The following is a 9,477-nucleotide window of genomic DNA, read 5'->3' on the forward strand; positions in this document are numbered from 1 at the left end:
GGGCTGAGAAACCTTTTTCAGACTGAGGGCTGCATTCTCTTTTGATCAACCTTTTGGTGGCCAATTGCTAGTAGGGGATGAAACCAGAGGCAAAAATGGATAAAACGACAAACTTAAATGTTACTTTGTGCAGCAGGCTTCTTGCTACACACACAAACAAACAATTCTCCAGGAAAGCAAAAGGCATTATTGGAGAGTTCAGGGGCACATTCCAGCTGGGCAAAAACACTGGAAGAAGGTACAAATTAGGGCTGATGTGGGGTGTGGCTAAGGAGAGTGCCAAGGGCCAGACAGGTAGGCCTGGAGGGTCACATTCAGCTTCCCCACGGTTCTCTGGTTCATAACTCAGGCTGAGAAGCCACTATACATTTAAAACACATTTGAAGCACATTCTACCCCAAAGGGTTCTGGGTACTGTAGTTTGTTAAGGGGCTGCTGGGAATGGCAGCTTTGTGAGGGGCAAACTCATACCCTCCAACATTTCTGTGATGAAAATGGGGTGTCCTATTCCATTAATAATAATAATAATAATTTATTATTATTATTATTATTATTATTATTATTATTATTATTATTATTATTTTATTTACTATTAATACTCCACCTATCTGACTGGGTTGCCCCAGCCACTCTGGGCAGCTTCCAACATATATAAAAACATATTTAAACATTAATCATTTAGACTTCCGGGGGCGGCGCGAACGGCAATGGCGGTCCTCTTCTGAATGGGAGAGGAGGCTCCGCAGGCAACGGGTCGTCCGCTACGGCGAAGCGGAGACCCATTCTGGAAAACCCCAGGCGGCAAGAGCCTGGGGTCTTGAGGCTCGGTGGGCGCCTTGAGCGACCCTCCAAGCGCAAAAGGAACCCCGTAAGGGGCTCCGGAGCGCGGAGGGGGGTTGCGGCGCTGAGAGCTGCTTCACAGCCTGAGGAGCGAAGCCGCGCTGCTGCTGCCGATGAGCGCTGATCCCTTTTCCTGCTAAATTACGGATTCGGACGAAAAGCAACTAACTTGTGAGTAAAAGACTGAGTCACTTGAAATTAGAGACTTTAAAGGGAAAATCTAAATTGGCTTGAACTTGGCTGAAAGCGGAGAGACGTGGAAGCAGGAAGTCCGTCTTCCGCAGCCATTGAACTTGAAAAAAGCAATCAGCTGGAGGAGTGGAGGCTGAAAGAAAGAGAACCTAAGCTTTACAGATCTAAGCATCTATTGAACTTGCATCTTAAAGTAAAGACTTTAAGCTAAAGATTTGGGATTATTATTTGCACTTGAATTTCCTCCTTTTATTGGATTACAAATTAGAAGGTGAAACCCAGAGTCAGGAGCTGCCTGAGCACTAAGGGAGCTGTCAGTACTGCAGATTTGGATACTGTATATTGGAACTTGAAACAATCTGAGGGTATTGAGACCTTTTAAATTGGAAACACTCTTTTTGGAGATAAATAAACACTGTCTGTAACAAAGTGACCATTTATAAACTCTGCTAAACACTTGTATTTGAAGGTTCTTGGACATTAAATTAGACTCTGAAAGACATTTTAAGCTCCCTCTAGAGGATTGGATTGAAACAGTGACTTTACATGCACATTTTACTTTCGATTCCCTTGTTGTTTGCTTGCTCTGGACCTTTCCATTCCCATGGGAATAACTCAGTGTGACCTTGACTGACAGATAACGTTGGAATGAGTGGCACAAGAAAAAGAGGGAGAGCTAAACAAACAACTTTAACAACTCTAACCTCAGCCTCGCAGACACGTAGATCATCTGTACCTACTTTGCCCTCAGAAGTGGAGGGAGAGGGCGAAGCAGAACAGTTACAATTGGAAGATATGGCCTCAGGAGTATCTGTTTCTGTTCTAGACAAAATTTTTGAAAAATTGGAAGCTTTGGACAAGAAAGTAGATGCGCAATCAGCAAAGATTGACAAAAATACAGAATGTCTAAATAAATTAACTACACAAGTGGGACAGAATGCACAAGCAATTGGACAGTTAACGGAGGCCTCAGCAGAAAATCGGAAATTGGCTGAGGACACCAGACAAAAATTAGAAAATTTAGAGCAAGAGGTAAGACCACTCACTAAACAAGTTGGGGAACATCAGATTTATCTCTCTATGATAGAACTGCGAAATCGTGAGAATAACTTGAGGATTAGATCACTACAAGAGGCAGAAGAAGGACATCTAACTGAGTTTTTGACCAAAGAATTCTCCAAGTTCTGGAATTTGGAAGAAAAGGACTTTAAAATCGTGTCAGCTTTCAGACTTGGAAGATTCATAAAGAAGGAGAGGCCCAGAGACTGTTTGATAACATTGAGATCAAAGGAAGAAAGGGATAAGATCTTGGGCCTACATTTCGTAAAATCACTGGAGGTTTTGGATAGAAGAATTGAAATCTATAAAGATATCCCAAGACTACTGCTGGATCTTAGAGCCGCCTATTCTGAACTTACTAAACTACTAAGGAGCAACGCAATTCCATTCAGGTGGGAATTTCCCCAAGGAATATCTTTTACCTTTAGAGGGAGAAAGGTTAAAGTAAGAACACTGGAAGAGAGAGACAAATTTCTGTCTACATACGGAGAGGACCTTCAAAAAGGAATTGAACTACCTTCTGGGCCTGAGGCAACGCCAGTACCAACACCAGCACCTGTGGAACCTGAAGATCCTGAGAACAAGATACCATCCCTTGAAAAATAACCAGATAATTCAGGATGTCTCTGCAACTGTTGAGCTGGAATATTAATGGTTGTAACATTCCGGAAAAAAGGAAGAAAATATTTCATATATTAAAAAAAGAACAATTGGACATTATCTGTTTACAAGAAACACATGTGACGAGGCTCCACAGAAAAGTGTTAATAAATAAAAGATTGGGCCAGGAATTTGTATCGTCGGACAAAGTTAAGAAGAGAGGCGTGGTGATATATGCAAAAGAGAGCCTGTCACCTAAATTCCTATTTAAAGATGAACATGGAAGAATTTTGGCTATTGAGATACAATATCAAGGAGAGAAACTGCTGATATTAGGAATCTATGCACCTAATGAAGGGAAATCGGAATTTTACAAGAAGCTGCAGGAGACAATGCTGGACTATCTGGACTACAACAACATCATAATGATGGGAGATATGAATGGGGTCGTATCAACTAACATGGACAAGTCACAAAGTCAAAATGTCACAAAAGACGGCAGACTACCTAAAACCTTTTTTGAAATGACTGACAATATGGATTTGATTGACATTTGGAGGACAAAGAACCCACTAGGAAGAGAGGGAACATTCTTTTCTGAAGCCCAACTGACCTGGACAAGAATCGACCAAATATGGATTTCTAGAGGCCTGGCACATAAGGTCAGAAAAGTGGAAATCTGCCCAAAGACCTGCTCCGACCATAATGCAGTAAAGATGGATATGACACTATTACCAACTGGATCCTTTAGATGGAAAATGAATGACAATTTGTTTAGAGATCAGGAAATTACCAAGAAGGCCCAAAAAGTTTTGAAGGACTACTTTGAGATAAACATGAATAATATGGTGGAAAAAAGAATAATCTGGGACGCAAGCAAAGCTGTAATGAGGGGATTCTTGATACAACAGAATGCAGTAAAGAAAAGAACACAAAATGAGAAAAAAGATAAGATCTTGGATAAAATAAAAGAATTAGAGAAGAAATTAAGAGTGAATCCGAAGTCACAGCCAACTCTGAGAGAAATTAAACTTTATCAAACACAATATTCTAAATTGATAAATCAGGAAATTGAATGGAAGGTTAAATTAATGAAACAAAAAACGTTTGAGTCGGCGAATAAATGTGGAAAACTGCTAGCTTGGCAGTTGAAGAGAAGACAAAGATTAAATACTGTTACAAACTTAGAGGTTGATGGAAAAAACATCCAGAATCCAGTGGATATCAGAAAGTGTTTCCAGAGATACTTCAAAAAATTATACACCCAAGGGCCGCAAGACGATGTTGAGATTAAACAATTTTTGGCAAAAAACGGACTATCTAAATTGTCACAAGAAAATAGGACAATCCTGAATTCTAAAATAACACGACAGGAGATCGAACAAGCCATCCAGAACATGCAACTTGGCAAATCTCCAGGACCAGATGGGCTGACCTCCAAGTACTATAAGACATTAAAAGACTATTTGATACAACCTTTGATGGAGGTCAGCAATGAAATTATGGAGGGGAAGAGGGCACCGGAGTCGTGGAAGGAAGCGTTCATCACATTAATACCAAAGTCGGAAGCTGAAAAGACACAACTTAAGAACTACCGTCCCATCTCTCTTTTAAATGTGGATTACAAAATATTTGCAGACATTTTGGCAAATAGATTTTAAAAAGTTTTAAATGAAGTAATTCATAAGGACCAGGCCGGCTTTCTCCCAGGTAGACATCTGTTTGCTAATACAAGGAACATTATTGACATTTTGGAACTTTTGCAAACAGACATAAATACAAAAGCAGTTTTAATTTTTATAGACGCGGAGAAGGCCTTTGACAATATCTCCTGGAAATTTATGATGGGAAATTTAAAAGAGATGGGAGTGGGACGGGGTTTTGAGAATGGGATTGAGGCGATATATTCAGAACAGAAAGCTAAATTGATAGTTAATAATGTGGTTACAGAAGAGTTTAAAATTGAAAAAGGGACACGACAAGGTTGCCCTATTTCCCCTTTGTTATTCATTTCGGTTCTGGAAGTGCTATTGAACATGATTAGAGGGGATCGGTTGGTGGAAGGAATTCAGGTCGGTCAGAAACAATATAAATTAAAAGCTTTCGCAGATGACCTGGTTTTGACCTTGCAGAAGCCAGAGCCCAGTACGAAAAGAGTATTACAACTGATTAATGACTTTGGTCGGGTGGCTGGATTTAAACTAAATAAACAGAAAACTAAGGTTTTGGGGAAAAATTTGACTGATACAGAGTCAGAACGGTTTCAGAATGAGACGGAACTTAATGTGGTTAAAAAAGTAAAATACCTAGGGGTAAACATAACAGCAAAAAATCTAAGTCTATTTAAGGACAATTATGAAAAATGCTGGACAGAAATTAAGAGAGACTTAGATAGTTGGTCAAAATTGAAACTTTCTTTGTTAGGCCGAATTGCTGCTATCAAGATGAATGTATTGCCAAGGATGTTGTTTTTATTTCAAACACTTCAGGTTTTGGACAAAACGGAGTGCTTTCAGAAGTGGCAGAGAGACATTTCTAAGTTTGTCTGGCAGGGCAAAAAGCCCAGAATTAAGTTTAAGATATTAACCGATGCAAAACAAAGAGGGGGCTTTGCCCTGCCAGACTTAAAGTTGTATTATGAAGCCGCAGCGTTCTGCTGGCTAAAAGACTGGCTACTTCTTGAAGACACTGATGTGTTAGATTTGGAAGGGTTTAACAATGCCTTTGGATGGCATGCATATTTATGGTATGACAAGGTTAAAGCAAACAAGGCCTTTAAGAACCATATTGTCAGAAAATCATTGTTTAATGTCTGGACAAAATATAAAGACTTGCTGGAAAATAAAACACCAAGGTGGCTTTCACCTTTGGAAGCCAAGGCCCGAAAAAGACCCAATATGGAGGCTAAATGGCCAAAATATTGGGAAATACTAGAAAAGGATGGAGACAATTGGAAATTGCAGAGTTTGGAGAAAATGAAAGACAAAGTGCGAGATTGGTTACATTACGCTCAGATTAAAGAAGTTTTTAAAAATGATAAGAAACTAGGGTTCCAGGTGGAGAAATCGAAATTAGAAACAGAATTGTTAGAACCAAAGATTAAGGTACTTTCAAGGATGTATAACTTGCTGTTGAAATGGAATACACAAGACGAAACGGTTAAATCGGCTATGATAAGGTGGGCACAGGACATTGGGCATAATATCATGTTTGAGGACTGGGAGAGGTTGTGGAGTAATGGATTGAAATTTACTGCATGTAACGCTTTGAAAGAAAATGTAATGAAAATGATTTATAGATGGTATATGACCCCAGTCAAACTTGCCAAAATTTACCACCTGTCTGATAATAAGTGTTGGAAATGCAAAGAGTGTGAGGGAACGTTCTTCCACCTCTGGTGGACTTGCCCTAAAGTGAAGGCGTTCTGGGAAATGATTTATAATGAACTGAAAAAGGTATTTAAATATACCTTCACTAAGAAACCAGAGGCTTTCCTTTTGGGTATTGTCGGCCAAGGGGTGGCAAAGAAGGACCAGACATTTTTTATGTATGCAACAACAGCAGCAAGGATACTTCTCGCAAAACATTGGAAAACTCAAGATCTACCCACACTGGAAGAATGGCAGATACAACTGATAGACTACATGGAACTGGCTGAAATGACCGGCAGAATCCGTGACCTGGGAGAAGAGAGGATTGAGGAGGACTGGAAGAAATTTAAGAACTATTTACAAAAGTATTGTAATTTGAGTGAATGCTAAATAAGATGCTAGATCAAAATAACTGAGCACCACTAAATTTAGAAGTTTTTAAGAAAATAAGTAAGACTGTGAAATTTAGCTCCTTCTGAGAATTATAAGATTATGAAATATAGAAGGGATATAAGAATTTAAATAAGATGATAAATTGCTGACAAAACGTTACAACGATGAAAGTGGGAGCGGGAGATGTGAGGAAGTCCAAAGAAAATGTGAAAATATGTTAAGATCAATGTTATATTGCTTATTATGTTTATTTTTATTGTAAAACCTAATAAATTGCTTAAAAAAAAAAAATAAACATTAATCATTTAAAAACGTCCCTATACAGGGCTGCTTTCAGATGGCTTGGGGGTCAGATAACTCCATACCCTCCAACATTTATCTCATGAAAATAGGGATGTCCTAAGAAAATGCAGGGCATTCTGGGATCAAATCAGAAACCAGGATGGCTTCTGTAAATCTGGGACTGTGCATGGAAAGTAGGGACACTTGGAGGGTCTGCAAACTACAGTGCCCAGAAGTCTTTAAGAGGGGAAATGTGCTTTTGAATGTGTTTGAATGGTATAGAGTGTACATTACCTCAGTCACGGTAACCATTGTTCTAAGGACAAAACTAGACATGAATTTTATGAGTAAATAATAGGCCTTGGGAGCCTGATCTGGATTAGCACTCTGGCAGGGGTGGAGATGGTGCCTTCTACTTGGTCTCTACTCTGGCATTGACCCAACTCTTCAAACCATCTGCTGTCACAACAGATGCATTGCACAGTCAGGGCCCATTGTAACAACCACCAGCCTGCCCTTTTCAGCTTTGCAGGCATTTCAGCCGCTTCTGAATATACCTCTGCATCAGTAGCAAATGTTCCTGGCCAGTTCTATCACCAGGCAAGGAAGGTGACCTGCGTCTCTGAGCGTTTCTGGGCAAGGTGACCTAGAACAGCTAATTCAAGCTGCAAGAGGAACCTACTTTTGCTGATTAATTTCCTCTTTGGCACAGGAGAAGATTTCCTTATGTAGATCATATGTAGTGAAACACATCCACAAATAGCTAAGTGGATATACCATCTCTGAATGCTCCACTGCATAAACCTCCCTGTAAAAATAGCTCTAGAATACCAATGATCATTCTTGCGTAGCTCCTTTTCATTTAACTGGGATTCGCTCAGGAAAACTTTCCAATAGATGGTGCACTGCATTCACTGGAAGGAAGATGAATGCCACTTGAATTTTGCAGTTCTCCAATATATGTTTGGGCTGGCTCTAACTGCGTAGCTGTTTTTTTTTTTTTTTTTTTAGTGCATCAGAAATTGGCTGCAGCACCTTGAGTTCAAGAACACAGCAGGATTTTACTCCAATCAACCACAATGAGCAGAACAGATGCTTAAATTAGCAGCCCGCCAGCCCATCCTGCACTGAAGATGCATTCAGGCCCCTCATCCAAGCCTTATCCATCTGGGAGCTCAGCCCCCAATAAGCAGCCTTGACGTCAGCAGCTGCTGCCTTAATGCGCTGTTGGCTGCACAGCTCTGTCTGCTGACTAGTAACACTGCGTTTCACTCCGGGATGCAGGACATCACTCAGGCAGCAAATGTGTCTGCAGCTCGCTCTTGCCAAAGTGCACAACCTGATCCTGCAATCAGCAGTTCTAGAGTGACATTCTGGTAGGTTGTCAACACTGGAGAGATCAGAATACAGACAAACATACCCACTTACCACACCATTATCAGATTGGTTCTAGAGAATGGGTGGGCAGAAGGGGGATCAGGATCTACTGCTAGTTCTTTGCTTGATGCGTAGTAGATTGGCATGGATTGAAATTCCCAATTGTTTAACAATGGCAACAAGATGATGCCCCCCTCTTTCCTTGAATTATACTGCAGGAAGGAAGTGTTATGGGGTGCAGGTAATCAGGAGTGGATGTTTGTGCGGAAGGACTATGAACTCAGTTCAGTTGTATGTTGATGAACTACAACTCCCACAGGCCAGCAAGCAAAGGCAATGGTCAGAGATGATGGGAGTCGTAGTTCAGCAATTTCAGGAGGGCCAACGCTTTCCCACACCTGAGGTTCTCAAAGCAGTTCTCAAATTCCTTGGCATAGGGTTCTTTTATTTTAAGCTTATGTTTTTTGCACCTACCTGGCTCCACTTGGTGGATCTCTGTGTTCTAGAAAAACCAAAGTGGATCCTGCAAGCCTGAAGTCTGTCTGCCCCTGCATAGAATATGCAATGCAATATTTATCCTGGTTTGGTTGTGGAGTGTTTATACACCTTCCCATTAGCCTTTCATTCATCCCACACTTTTCAGTCCATTTCTCTGACACTTTCCAAACTGCAAAAAATCTTACTTTTTTTTTTTAAAGTTGATTTGTTGGGCTAGGGCAACAGAGTCCTTTAATATACTTTAGCACCAGAAACCTAACATTCTGGATATGTGCATGAAACCATCTTGGAAAATAGTGACAATCTGGAGGTGCTACTTTGGTTTTTTCCACCAGACACTTTGAGAATGTGAGTCACTCCCATTCAGAAAAATAGTGACTCACACACAGGGGCAGAATGCTAGGAGGACTTAACAAGACTGCTTTCAAGTCCAATCCAACACAACACAAGCTGGGCATTAGCCAGTGTATCTAGATCAGGCTTCCTCAACCTCAGCCCTCCAGATATTTTTGGCCTACAACTCCCATGATCCCTAACTAGCAGGACCAGTGGTCAGGGATGATGGGAATTGTAGTCGCAAAACATCTGGAGGGCTGAGGTTGAGGAAGCCTGATCTAGAGCATGTTTTGCACTCATGCTATACCACAGGTTTACTTACTACTAAACAACCAATGGCAACCTCCAGACAAGTTTTTTATTGTGCATCCATGATGATTTGGGTTTTGGGGTGGTTATACATGATTCTGTTTTCAATATTGTTTGTGTCATAGAATAGAATCATAGAATCATAGAGTTGGAAGAGACCACAAGGGCCATCGAGTCCAACCCCCTGCCAAGCAGGAAACACCATCAGAGCACTCCTGAC

The sequence above is a fragment of the Podarcis pityusensis genome, assembly GCF_964106645.2.
Source record: "Podarcis pityusensis genome assembly, chromosome: 8".
NCBI lineage: Eukaryota > Metazoa > Chordata > Lepidosauria > Squamata > Lacertidae > Podarcis > Podarcis pityusensis.